Here is a 12,500-nt window from a genome sequence, read left to right on the forward strand (position 1 = left end):
AAGGCCGCAATGTGCGTTCAAAGAATCAGTGCTCAGTGTGTCCTGCAATTCACACCAAGTCTCGCAGCTGGCTGCGTTCTTCATCGACCCGAGAACCGAGTGATCCACCGCTTAGAGTCGTGAAAAAGTGTTTGTTCAATTCCGTACAGTCAAAACCAAACGTTTCTGGCACTCGGCCAAACAGTGGCCAAGAAGGGCGCTTTTCAGCGCACGCTTGGACTCCAAAACTCTGCCGCGCCTTTTTCGGCTGCCGCAAATCGAGCAAACGGTGTGTTTCGGACGGCGTTTCGCTTTCGCTACTTGCGAGTGCTTTCGTGGTCCACCCCTCTATAAATACTCGGGAGGCGTCGAAGCCGGTTCTCCAAGCCGGACCCGTAGGTATCGTTGTGTGCTCGCTCTCATTGGCCCGCCTAACCAGAAAATGCCTGCGGTACACCCATTTGGATAAGAGTGCACGCAGATGCGGGCCTCGACGGCTACACATTTCCTCGGGCGGCCGCCTCCCGGCCTCCGTGGAGCGCGGGATGCACGGTCCCATCGACAAGCCTCTCCCGTTTTTACCGTGGCGTCGCGGTTCACCACGGCAGGCGGGTCGGTCTCCTCCGCATAAAAAGGGGGACCCCCGCTTTTTGTTCCACGAAATCGCACAAGCTTTTTTCGCATCCACGGTTTGCCACCGCACACCAAAATGCCGATCCGGCTGCCTACTTTAGCCAACAGGTGGAGCCAGGCGCGCCGTACTTGCGCGGCACTTCCCACGTCCACCGAAGTCGGTGCCAAGGACCACTTTCGGCGCCGGAGCCGCGTACGAGCCTACTCGAGGCGGAAGAACGAAGCCAGCAAGGGCCTGGCCGCAAGTGCGTTCAATTGTCGGGACGTCCAAGTCCCTCGTTCTTCCGTGCTTCCTCTTTCGGCAAGTCGTTGCGGCACCTTCCCAAAGCGCGCAGACCCGCTAATCGCGACGAGCGCGACGTGGCCGTGCCGCCTTTCCCTCGGCAGCAAGCAAAACGCCTGGCAACGTCGACGCTCCCCTAACCGCGATCTCGCACCGTGTTTCGTGTGGCGAATTCAAAAGCCGGCCGGCGCTGCTGCAACCATTACGGTCGGTACGCATACGCCGCGGAGGGCGGGACGGTCATCGGAGCGTGCGGTTCCTCCATCGAGTACTGCGCACCTCGGCCGTCGCATCGCCGTGCCATGACCGGCCGCGCGTCAACGCGAACCGGTGCCAGCGAGATCCCTCGCCTGCAAGAACCGACCGGCAGCCTCCGTCACCCGAGGACGCGGAGGCGCTTGCCGCGGACGGCGGGACGGTATGCACTGGTGCACAGCGGACCCGTCACATCGCCAGTTCCTTGACCGACCGCCGACGCTTGTGCCGTTCCTCTCGTACTTGGCAGTCGCCGCGCGATTGTCGGGTCTCGTTCTTGCACGCTCGAACGGTCGGGAGGGCACTCGGCTGGCGTTTCGGGAACGCGCAGCCTCGCCTTCTACCGACGTAACCACGACTCGCCGTTCGCGCTCCGCCGCTCCTGTTTACAGTACTAGGCGGTCCCGCAGCGGTCGGGTCGCGCATTTCGAGCGCTTCGAGCCACGGTGCAGTGGCGGGTCGAAAGCCGACCTATGAGTGCGTTGCGCCGTTTGTACCCGCGTCCGCCACCTGGCCGACCGTCCAAGGTCGCGGTGTTGGCGTCCGCTGGGCGCAACAATTTGTCACGGGGTGCCGCTCCACATTCAGGCAGCCCCGTGGGGAAAAGCCGACCCCGCGTCCAAACGGGGTCAGCGGCAGAAAGTGTCGGGCGCAGACGCAGCTGAGGCGCTCACCCTTCACAATCCGTTAATGATCCTTCCGCAGGTTCACCTACGGAAACCTTGTTACGACTTTTACTTCCTCTAAATGATCAAGTTTGGTCATCTTTCCAACAGACCGGCGCAACCGAAAGGCCGCGCCGGACATCGGTCCGAAGACCTCACTAAATCATTCAATCGGTAGTAGCGACGGGCGGTGTGTACAAAGGGCAGGGACGTAATCAACGCGAGCTTATGACTCGCGCTTACTGGGAATTCCTCGTTCAAGGGGAACAATTGCAAGCCCCTATCCCAATCACGAAAGAAGTTCCACGGGTTACCCAGTCTTTTCAGACAGGGATAAAGACACGCTGCTTCCTTCAGTGTAGCGCGCGTGCGGCCCCGGACATCTAAGGGCATCACAGACCTGTTATTGCTCTGTTTCGTGCGGCTAGGAGCCGCTTGTCCCTCTAAGAAGGTTGTAAGGTGCTGGGAACCCCGCACCTATTTAATAGGCTAGAGTCTCGTTCGTTATCGGAATTAACCAGACAAATCGCTCCACCAACTAAGAACGGCCATGCACCACCATCCACCGAATCAAGAAAGAGCTCTCAATCTGTCAATCCTCCCAGTGTCCGGGCCGGGTAAGTTTTCCCGTGTTGAGTCAAATTAAGCCGCAGGCTCCACTCCTGGTGGTGCCCTTCCGTCAATTCCTTTAAGTTTCAGCTTTGCAACCATACTTCCCCCGGAACCCAAATACTTTGGTTTCCCGGAAGCTGCCCGCCGAGTCATTTGAGTAACTCAGGCGGATCGCTGGTTGGCATCGTTTATGGTCAGAACTAGGGCGGTATCTGATCGCCTTCGAACCTCTGACTTTCGTTCTTGATCAATGAAAACATTCTTGGCAAATGCTTTCGCAGTAGTTCGTCTTGCGACGGTCCAAGAATTTCACCTCTAGCGCCGCAATACGAATGCCCCCGTCCGTCCCTCTTAATCATTACCTCGTATTCCAAAAACCAACAGAACAGAAACGAGGTCTTGTTCTATTATTCCATGCAAGTTTATTCAGGCGACTCGCCTGCGTTGAGCACTCTAATTTTTTCAAAGTAAAAGCACCGGCCATCTCGAGGCACACAATGAAGTGCACCAAGAAAGAACCGGCATGATGTTCAGTCCGAGCCGTCGCATCGGGTAGATGCACTACTCGTCTGGAACTGAGATCCAACTACGAGCTTTTTAACCGCAGCAGCTTTAGTATACGCTATTGGAGCTGGAATTACCGCGGCTGCTGGCACCAGACTTGCCCTCCAATTGATCCTCGTTAAAGGATTTAGAGTGTACTCATTTCAATTACGGGGCCTCAAAAGAGTCCCGTATTGTTATTTTTCGTCACTACCTCCCCGTGCCGGGAGTGGGTAATTTGCGCGCCTGCTGCCTTCCTTGGATGTGGTAGCCGTTTCTCAGGCTCCCTCTCCGGAATCGAACCCTGATTCTCCGTTACCCGTAACAACCATGGTAAGCAAGTAACCTACCATCGAAAGTTGATAAGGCAGACACTTGAAAGAAACGTCGCCGGCTCGTGGCCATGCGATCAGCACAAAGTTATCCAGAGTCACCACACAATACGGGCCGAAACCCGATCGATCTTGGTCTAATAAAAGCACCCGTTACCCAAAGGGCTCCAGGCTCACTGCATGTATTAGCTCTAGAATTGCCACAGTTATCCAAGTAGGAAGAAACGATCTAAGGAACCATAACTGATTTAATGAGCCATTCGCGGTTTCGCCTTATTTCGGCATGTACTTAGACATGCATGGCTTAATCTTTGAGACAAGCATATGATTACTGGCAGGATCAACCAGGTAATCGTTCGACTGCGCGTCCGTCCTCGCCTTCGGCGGGCCGGACGCAGTCTGTGTGCGGCGGAGGCCACCTTCAGGCGCCCCAACACGCTTATTTTGCACTCCGAGATGACGGCGTTCGAGCTCGCTACGGCACAACCTTCCCGAAAGACGAGTGGGAGCCGTGCGGCAAGAAGCACGTTCATGCTCGCTCTTTTTCGTTGCATCGACTCGGTCGCGCCGTGCGGGTTGCCCAAGCCCGCTGCACTGTCGGTGGACCGGCCGGAACTAGCAACGGAGCCGAGACTGCAAAGCCGCCAGACGACGGGTCACGCCCGCGTCTTCGGCGCTTTCGCATCTGAATCGCCCGAGGACGACACGGAACACACCTCGATATCGTGGTAAAACGGCACCGTCCGACAACCAGCCCCTAACGCATCAAGCGGATGAGGCTGCAGACGACTGCCGTGGATTCCCCTGGAGCAGACCCGAGGACACGCTTGACGAGGCCGAAGCCCGCCGCATATCAGACACCCGGTCGCTTTCGCGTACGCCGCTCACGAGAACCCCCACATAATAGCAGCGATAAGTACCCAGACCTCCTTGGGCACTAATACGAGCGTACTCGAGAAAATTTCACCGCGGGTGTGCCCCGAAACGTGTGGCACGTTGAGCGTGCCACAAGTCTACGTCGCTCTCAAACCCGCCGAGGTCGTAGAATTTGCGACCCTACTCACGAAATTCCCACCGAGGATACGGCCGCAAACGTACCGCACCTTGGGTAGGCCACGAGTTTGTGCAACACTACGCTGACGGCACAGCACCGAGGTCGTGCGCGCACGCACGGGAAAATTCCGCCGCGGTTTCTGCCGAAAACGTGAGGCACCACGACTCTCCGCAAGTTCGCGTCGACTGCGAAAGACCGAAGTCGTGAACGACGTGTCCGCTACTCGCCGCCGACACGCTGGACACCAAACGTACAACGACTCGACGGCGTCGTAGAGGCCCACGACGCGGTTTTCCTTAACGACGTCTCGGCGTGGCACCGACAGGTTAGAACGGCCGACCAACGTTCCCTGTCCGCCGTTCGGCTCAGTCGAAGGGCTCGGCGACTTCGGCAACGCTGCGAAGCCGCACGGTGACGCACGCCATGTCCCCATTTTTTTTTTTTTTCTTTCTGCGTCTGCCGGGGTGCCCCTATAATAGCAGCGATAAGCACCCAGACCGCCGTGGGTCGCTCGCCCCGGCTGACGTGGTTTTTCGTACTCCTGCGGCGGTCGCCGTCAAGCACGTCCAAATACGCTACTTTCGTGGGCGCATTCACGCTCTTTCGCTTCGCCGGAGTGCCAGCACTCACTCTGCCAAAAACGGCGAACATCCGAGCGGCGGTTCCCACTTTTGCGTCGGCGTCGCAAACCCCGCCCCGGCAGACGAGGTTTGCCGTACTCGTGCGACGGTGGCCGGCGGGCACGTCGAAAGACGCCGATATCGTGCGCGAATTGGCGCACCTTGGCTTCACCGGAGTGCCGCCACTGACTCCTCCAAAAACGGCGAAGATCCGAGCGGCGCTTCCCACTTTCGCATCGGCGTCCCGAACTCCGCCCCGGCTGACGCGGTTTACCGTACTCGTGCGACGGTCGCCGGCGAGCACGTGGAAAGACGCCGATATCGTGCCCGAATCGGCTCCGTTCGGCTTCGCCGGAGTGCCAGCACTGGCTCGGCGAAAGACGACGAACATCCGAGCGACGGTTCTCACTATTGCGTACGCGTCGCAAACCCCGCCCCGGCAGACGCACTTTGCCGTACTCGTGCGACGGTCGCCGGCGAGCACGTAGAAAGACGCCGATATCGTGCCGGAATCGGCCCCGTTTGGCTTCGCCGGAGTGCCAGCACTCACTCGGCCACAAACGGCGAACATCCGAGCGGCGGTTCCCACTTAGCCGTCGGCGTCCCGAACTCCGCCCCGGCAGACGCGGTTGCCGAGCTCGTGCGACTAGCGACCGCGAAGCCGTCTCGCGACGCCGCTTTCGTGCGCGGCTCCCACTGCGACCTGGGTCACCCGAGGTCGACGAGCAAGAAAGAATGTCGAAAAAAAATTTTTTTTTTTTTGCGTCTGCCGGGGTGCCCCTATAATAGCAGCGATAAGCACCCAGACCGCCATGGGTCGCTCGCCCCGGCTGACGTGGTTTTTCGTTTTCCTGCGGTGGTCGTCGTCAAGCACGTCCAAACACGCCACTTTCGTGGGCGCATTCGCGCTCTTTCGCTTCGCCGGAGTGCCAGCACTCACTCTGCCAAAAACGGCGAACATCCTAGTGGCGGTTCCCACTTTTGCGTCGGCGTCGCCAACCCCGCCCCGGCATACGCGGTTTGCCGTACTCGTGCGGCGGTGGCCGGCGGGCACGTCGAAAGACACCGATATCGTGCGCGAGTCGATGCTTCTTGGTCTCGCAGGAGGGCCGCCACTCACTCCTGCAAAAACGGCGAAGATCCGAGCGGCGCTTCCCACTTTTTCGTCGGCATCGCAAACCTCGCCCCGGCAGACGCGCTTTGCCGTACTCGTGCGACGGTCGCCGGCGAGCACGTCGAAATACGCCGATATCGTGCCCGAATCGGCCCCGTTTCGCTTCGCCGGAGTGCCAGCACTCACTCGGCCAAAAACGGCGAACATCCGAGCAGCGGTACCCACTTAGCCGTCGGCATCCCGAACTCCGCGCCGGCTGACGCGGTTGCCGAGCTCGTGCGACTAGCGACCGCGAACGCGTCTCGCGACGCCGCTTTCGTGCGCGGCTCCCATTGCGACCTGGGTTACCCGAGCTCGACCAGCAAAAAAGAAGGTCGAAAAAAAATTTTTTTTTTCTGCGTCTGCCGGGGTGCCCCTATAATAGCAGCGATAAGCACCCAGACCGCCGTGGGTCGCTCGCCCCGGCTGACGTGGTTTTTCGTACTCCTGCAGCGGTCGCCGTCAAGCACGTCCAAATACGCCACTTTCGTGGGCGCTTTCGCGCTCTTTCGCGTCGCCGGTGTGCCAGCACTCACTCTGCCAAAAACGGCGAACATCCTAGTGGCGGTTCCCACTTTTGCGTCGGCGTCGCCAACCCCGCCCCGGCATACGCGGTTTGCCGTACTCGTGCGGCGGTGGCCGGCGGGCACGTCGAAAGACACCGATATCGTGCGCGAGTCGATGCTTCTTGGTCTCGCAGGAGGGCCGCCACTCACTCCTGCAAAAACGGCGAAGATCCGAGCGGCGCTTCCCACTTTTTCGTCGGCATCGCAAACCTCGCCCCGGCAGACGCGCTTTGCCGTACTCGTGCGACGGTCGCCGGCGAGCACGTCGAAATACGCCGATATCGTGCCCGAATCGGCCCCGTTTCGCTTCGCCGGAGTGCCAGCACTCACTCGGCCAAAAACGGCGAACATCCGAGCAGCGGTACCCACTTAGCCGTCGGCATCCCGAACTCCGCGCCGGCTGACGCGGTTGCCGAGCTCGTGCGACTAGCGACCGCGAACGCGTCTCGCGACGCCGCTTTCGTGCGCGGCTCCCATTGCGACCTGGGTTACCCGAGCTCGACCAGCAAAAAAGAAGGTCGAAAAAAAATTTTTTTTTTCTGCGTCTGCCGGGGTGCCCCTATAATAGCAGCGATAAGCACCCAGACCGCCGTGGGTCGCTCGCCCCGGCTGACGTGGTTTTTCGTACTCCTGCAGCGGTCGCCGTCAAGCACGTCCAAATACGCCACTTTCGTGGGCGCTTTCGCGCTCTTTCGCGTCGCCGGTGTGCCAGCACTCACTCTGCCAAAAACGGCCAACATCCGAGCGGCGGTTCCCACTTTTGCGTCGGCGTCGTAAACCCCGCCCCGGCAGACGCGGTTTGCCCTACTCGTTCGACGGTCGCCGGCGAGCGCGTCGAAAGACGCCGATATCGTGCGCTAATTGGCGCTCCTTGGCTTCTCCGGAGTGCCGCCACTCACTCCTCCAAAAACGGCGAAGATCCGAGCGGCGTTCTCCACTTTCGCATCGGCGTCCCGAACTCCGCCCGGGCTGACGCGGTTTACCGTACTCGTGCGACGGTCGCCGCCGGGCACGTCGAAAGACGCCGATATCGTGCCGTAATCGGCCCCGTTTGGCTTCGCCCGAGTGCCAGCACTCACTCGGCCAAAAACGGCGAACATCCGAGCAGCGTTTCCCACTTTCGCATCGGCGTCCCGAAGCCCGCCCCGGCAGACGCGGTTTGCCCTACTCGAGCGACGGTCGCCGGCGATCACGTCGAAAGGCGCCGAATTCGTGCACGAATCGATGCTTCTTGGTCTCGCAGGAGGGCCGCCACTCACTCCTGCAAAAACGGCGAAGATCCGAGTTGCGCTTCCCACTTTTTCGTCGGCGTCCCGAACTACGCCCCGGCTGACGCGGTTTACCGTACTCGTGCGACGGTCGCCGGCGGGCACTTCAAAATACGCCGATTTCGTGGGCGCATTCACGCTGTTTCGCTTCCCCGGAGTGCCAACACTCACTCTGCCGAAAGCGGCGATCATCCGAGCGGCGGTTCCCACTTTTGCGTCGGCTTCGCAAACGGCGCCCCGGCAGACGCGCTCGTGCGACGTACTCGTGCGACGGTCGCCGGCGAGCACGTCGAAAGACGCCGATATCGTGCTCGAATCGACCCCGTTTCGCTTCGCCGGAGTGCTGCCAGTCACGGCGCAGAAAACGGCGAACAAGTGTTTTTTTTTTTTTTTTTCCTAGAATTTGTGTTATAGAAGGCACATTTGATATCGGACGATAATTTTCAACTTTATCACGCGCACCGATTTTCGTGTAGAGGTTTGCAAGTTTATGGGAATTTCTCCACTTGGAATAATGCGATTTAGTAGTACTACGAGAACTTCATGGATGTACTCAAGGGTACGGGGCAAGTCCGTTACGTCAACACCTGCAGATTTTTTACACTTCAAACTGAAAATTGTTGGTTGTGAGTCCTCGTGTGATATTAAAGGCCGATTCGCTAACACATAGAACAAAGAAAGAAAGGAAGAAAAAACGCCCGCGCTCGCTCAAGAAACCTGGGTTCGCAACAAGTGGCAACAACAAGCAACCGAGCGAGTGCGCCAAAACCCGTGGCGGCCGAACAAACGCGAAGTCCCAACCGCGTCAGCCGGGGCGGCACGGGACAGGAAAAATCACTTCAGCCGGGGCGGCGGGGCACCGAATAAACCTCGTCACCTCGTCGCAGGATAAAAGAGGAAACAAAAAGTCTAAACAGCGTCTGCTGGAGCGAATGCGTAATAAAACAACAACAACAACAAAAAAAAAACACCCGCGCTCAAGAAGTCTGCAATCCTCACAAAAGGCGACTGTGACCGAGCAGCGTCAGCCGGGGCCGTGCGGAAACGGAAAAACCGCGACTACCGGGGCGTCGAGGCACCGAAAAATCCACTTCAGCCGCGGCGAAAAAAAAAAACAAAAAGAAAGACGGAGGGGGGGGGGGGGAACCACGTCTGCCGGGGCGAAGGAAAAAAAAAAACGCGTCTGCCGGGGCGAGCCCGGGTGCGGCACCACCGGGAAAACTGTGGCAAACAGACATGGCGATCGAGTGAGTGGGCCGCCAGCCAGGCTCAGCCAAAAAGTGCAAAGTCCGAACTGCGTCAGCCGGGGCGGCAAAAACCGCGTCAGCCGGGGCGGCGCAAAAAACCGCGTCTGCCGGGGCGGCACGAAACCGCGTCAGCCGGGGCGGGGCGAAAACTGCGTCAGCCGGGGCGAAAAGAAAAAAAAAACGCGTCTGCCGGGGCAAGCCCGGGTGCGGCACCACCGGGAAAACTGTGGCAAACAGACATGGCGATCGAGTGAGTGGGCCGCCAGCCAGGCACAGCCGAAAAGTGCAAAGTCCGAACCGTGTCAGCCGGGGCGACGCAAAAACCGCGTCAGCCGGGGCGGCGCGAAAACCGCGTCAGCCGGGGCGGCACGAAACCGCGTCAGCCGGGGCGGCGCGAAAACTGCGTCAGCCGGGGCGGCGCGAAAACCTCGTCAGCCGGGGCGAGCGAAAAGGGGGGGGGGGGGAACCACGTCTGCCGGGGCGAAAGAAAAAAAAAACGCGTCTGCCGGGGCGAGCCCGGGTGCGGCACCACCGGGAAGACTGTGGCAAACAGACATGGCGATCGAGTGAGTGGGCCGCCAGCCAGGCTCAGCCCAAAAAGTGCCAAGTCCGAACTGCGTCAGCCGGGGCGGCAAAAACCGCGTCAGCCGGGGCGGCGCGAAAACCGCGTCTGCCGGGGCGGCGCGAAAACTGCGTCAGCCGGGGCGAGCCCGGGTGCGGCACCACCGGGAAAACTGTGGCTAACAGACATGGCGATCGAGTGAGTGGGCCACCAGCCAGGCTCAGCCAAAAAGTGCCAAGTCCGAACTGCGTCAGCCGGGGCGGCAAAAACCGCGTCAGCCGGGGCGGCGCAAAAAAACCGCGTCTGCCGGGGCGGCACGAAACCGCGTCAGCCGGGGCGGCGCGAAAACTGCGTCAGCCGGGGCGAAAGAAAAAAAAAACGCGTCTGCCGGGGCGAGCCCGGGTGCGGCACCACCGGGAAAACTGTGGCAAACAGACATGGCGATCGAGTGAGTGGGCCGCCAGCCAGGCACAGCCGAAAAGTGCTAAGTCCGAACTGCGTCTGCCGGGGCGGCACGAAACCGCGTCAGCCGGGGCGGCGCGAAAACCGCGTCTGCCGGGGCGGCACGAAACCGCGTCAGCCGGGGCGGCGCGAAAACTGCGTCAGCCGGGGCGAGCCCGGGTGCGGCACCACCGGGAAAACTGTGGCAAACAGACATGGCGATCGAGTGAGTGGGCCGCCAGCCAGGCACAGCCGAAAAGTGCTAAGTCCGAACTGCGTCTGCCGGGGCGGCACGAAACCGCGTCAGCCGGGGCGGCGCGAAAACCGCGTCTGCCGGGGCGGCACGAAACCGCGTCAGCCGGGGCGGCGCGAAAACTGCGTCAGCCGGGGCGAGCCCGGGTGCGGCACCACCGGGAAAACTGTGGCAAACAGACATGGCGATCGAGTGAGTGGGCCGCCAGCCAGGCACAGCCGAAAAGTGCTAAGTCCGAACTGCGTCAGCCGGGGCGGCAAAAACCGCGTCAGCCGGGGCGGCGCAAAAAACCGCGTCTGCCGGGGCGGCACGAAACCGCGTCAGCCGGGGCGGCGCAAAAACTGCGTCAGCCGGGGCGAAAGAAAAAAAAAAAACGCGTCTGCCGGGGCGAGCCCGGGTGCGGCACCACCGGGAAAACTGTGGCAAACAGACATGGCGATCGAGTGAGTGGGCCGCCAGCCAGGCACAGCCGAAAAGTGCTAAGTCCGAACTGCGTCTGCCGGGGCGGCACGAAACCGCGTCAGCCGGGGCGGCGCGAAAACCGCGTCTGCCGGGGCGGCACGAAACCGCGTCAGCCGGGGCGGCGCGAAAACTGCGTCAGCCGGGGCGAGCCCGGGTGCGGCACCACCGGGAAAACTGTGGCAAACAGACATGGCGATCGAGTGAGTGGGCCGCCAGCCAGGCACAGCCGAAAAGTGCTAAGTCCGAACTGCGTCTGCCGGGGCGGCACGAAACCGCGTCAGCCGGGGCGGCGCGAAAACCGCGTCTGCCGGGGCGGCACGAAACCGCGTCAGCCGGGGCGGCGCGAAAACTGCGTCAGCCGGGGCGAGCCCGGGTGCGGCACCACCGGGAAAACTGTGGCAAACAGACATGGCGATCGAGTGAGTGGGCCGCCAGCCAGGCACAGCCGAAAAGTGCTAAGTCCGAACTGCGTCTGCCGGGGCGGCACGAAACCGCGTCAGCCGGGGCGGCGCGAAAACCGCGTCTGCCGGGGCGGCACGAAACCGCGTCAGCCGGGGCGGCGCGAAAACTGCGTCAGCCGGGGCGAGCCCGGGTGCGGCACCACCGGGAAAACTGTGGCAAACAGACATGGCGATCGAGTGAGTGGGCCGCCAGCCAGGCACAGCCGAAAAGTGCTAAGTCCGAACTGCGTCAGCCGGGGCGGCAAAAACCGCGTCAGCCGGGGCGGCGCAAAAACCGCGTCTGCCGGGGCGAAATAAAAAAAAAACAAAGAAAAAAGCCCGCGCTTAATCAAAAGAAAACAAAGAAAAAAGCTTGCGCTTAATCAAAAGAAAACAAACAAAAAAAGTTCGCGCTTAAGCCTGGCGGTGGAACCACCGGGGCAAACAGACCTGGCGATCGAGTGAGTGGGCCGCCAGCCGGGGTGAGCCAAAAAGTGCAAAGTCCGAACCGCGTCAGCCGGGGCGACGCAAAAACCGCGTCAGCCGGGGCGGCGCGAAAACCGCGTCAGCCGGGGCGGCGCGAAAACCGCGTCAGCCGGGGCGGCGCAAAAACCGCGTCAGCCGGGGCGGCGCAAAAACTGCGTCAGCCGGGGCGGCACGGAAAAACGAAAACCGCGTCAGCCGGGGCGACATCAAAATGAGGAAAAAAAAAAAAAAACTGCCTTAGGACACCTGCGTACACTTTCATGCGTTTGGGCATATCTCTCTGTAACACGCGCGCCCCTCGTTACGCGCGGCACTCTGTTTTCTCCGACACCCATATTTCGGCGGCATGTGGCACGCGCGCCCGTCCCTACGCACGGCACACCGCAGTGCTTTCTCGATATTTTTCTTTTCCTCCAACACCGTCATCTATAGGCTTTTAGTGACCTGTTGCTCGTGGCACAAGTTCGCTAGCTCTGACACCTCTTGCATGCGCACCGTTTTTGCGCACGGTGCTATGCCGCAAAGCACGGCAGTCGCATGCGTTTCTCTCAGGCACCTCTTTTTTGACACAACGCTGTGGTGCTTAGAAACACACGCGCCGCTTTTGCGCACAGAACTCCACCGTACAGCACGGTAGTCACGTTTG

At 60.6% G+C, this 12,500-nt stretch overlaps 1 non-coding gene and 1 pseudogene across 1 annotated transcript; both read right to left on the reverse strand.

Moving 5' to 3' along the window:
- Window positions 1-119, reverse strand: LOC142794726 (5.8S ribosomal RNA; annotated as a pseudogene; the record flags this gene model as incomplete).
- Window positions 120-1,838: 1,719 nt separating this feature from the next.
- Window positions 1,839-3,653, reverse strand: LOC142794727 (small subunit ribosomal RNA). The gene has a single exon (XR_012892571.1). It is a non-coding gene; the product is annotated as a small subunit ribosomal RNA (ribosomal RNA).
- Between the last annotated feature and the right edge of the window lie 8,847 nt (window positions 3,654-12,500).

This window comes from Rhipicephalus microplus, unplaced genomic scaffold (assembly GCF_043290135.1).
Source record: "Rhipicephalus microplus isolate Deutch F79 unplaced genomic scaffold, USDA_Rmic scaffold_486, whole genome shotgun sequence".
In the NCBI taxonomy this organism is placed as follows: Eukaryota; Metazoa; Arthropoda; class Arachnida; order Ixodida; family Ixodidae; genus Rhipicephalus; species Rhipicephalus microplus.